General features: G+C 42.9%; 1 long non-coding RNA gene across 1 annotated transcript in view; it reads left to right on the top strand.

The window, feature by feature from the left end:
* The window catches only part of LOC111819445 (uncharacterized), a 4,031-nt gene extending 2,877 nt beyond the window's left edge, over positions 1-1,154 (top strand). Inside the window, exon 3 of the long non-coding RNA XR_002823064.1 lies at positions 896-1,154. This is a non-coding gene — a long non-coding RNA (uncharacterized LOC111819445). The remainder of the gene's footprint in view (positions 1-895) is intronic.
* Positions 1,155-1,183: the final 29 nt, after the last annotated feature.

Raw genomic sequence — 1,183 nt, 5'->3', positions numbered from 1 at the left:
CGGGTGAAGATAACCAGGGTTCCCGAACAGTGACTCTTAACCTTGGCTGCCCATTGGAATCACCTGGGAACTTTAAAAAGTGCCGCTGCCTGGATCTCACCCCAAGAGATTTCGAATTAATTGGCTTGGTCATTGGGATTCTGATATGTAGTCACTGTTGAGCATCACTGGTCTAAAGGATGCTTCTCAAACCTGGATATGCAAACAGATCACCTGGGGAGCATGGTAAAAATGCAGATTCTGATTCAAGAAGTCTGGGTGGCCCCTGCGGTTCTGCGTTTCTAACAAGCAGATACTGCAGGTTTGTGCACCTCGCTTTAGTTTGCAAACGTTGAACCTCTAGACAGTGGAGAACCACGGAAACAAGGGACCAGGAGGTGCTGGGTGAGAACAGCCAGGTAGTATTTTATTAGGTGCTTTGAAGGCTACACTCGGACTTGTGGTAAAAGCATCATTAGCAGCTTTCATTGTGTCTTGTTTACATGTGAACTGCACGAGCTTTTACACTTTTTTTTTTTTCAGCCTGCTTTGGGGTTTTTAAGTTAAAATTTGATTGTCCCCCCAGAATTAAGAGTTCCTGATTTCTTTTACATTCCTCTTCACATCCCCCTCTATAATTAGTCTTGATCTCCTAGAATGGCAAGTTCCCGTGTCCTAATATTCAGCAGAACCATAGGAGAGCAGCACCGTGGTCAGACAGGCGGGGAAGGCTATGAGAATGTTGGAGAATTCCGTTTTCTAGATTGGAGTACAAAGAAGAGTATTGGACGGGAATTTCTTCTAACACTGATATGCTTAGTTTAAATACACTGAGTTCAAGTGTTATAAATTTTATTTTACTTACTATGTTTTTTAATCTCAGTTGTCATGGGATTTTTCGTATGCTTTTTCTAAGGACCAGTGGAGTATTACTGATTCACAGACCACTTCAGCATTCGACAGCAGGTCTAAAGGCGAACTTAGGGACTCTGGGACTGCCCCGGACCCAGAAGCTAAGAATACTGTGAAAAAGACTAGTCTCTTTGAAGAGGATGATGAAGATGATCTGTTTGCTATTGCTAAAGACAGGTAAAGTGGTCATTGCAAGAAACCCTTTAACAGTGTCTGTGGTAAGCAGTGACCAGTATTTGGTGGGCAAGATGTCATTACTTTGGATGACCTGCTAATCGTTCATCACCTAGTA

Source organism: Trichechus manatus, unplaced genomic scaffold (genome assembly GCF_000243295.1).
Source record: "Trichechus manatus latirostris isolate Lorelei unplaced genomic scaffold, TriManLat1.0 scaffold02376, whole genome shotgun sequence".
Classification (NCBI taxonomy): domain Eukaryota; kingdom Metazoa; phylum Chordata; class Mammalia; order Sirenia; family Trichechidae; genus Trichechus; species Trichechus manatus.
This window is presented reverse-complemented; position numbering and strand designations above follow the sequence as displayed.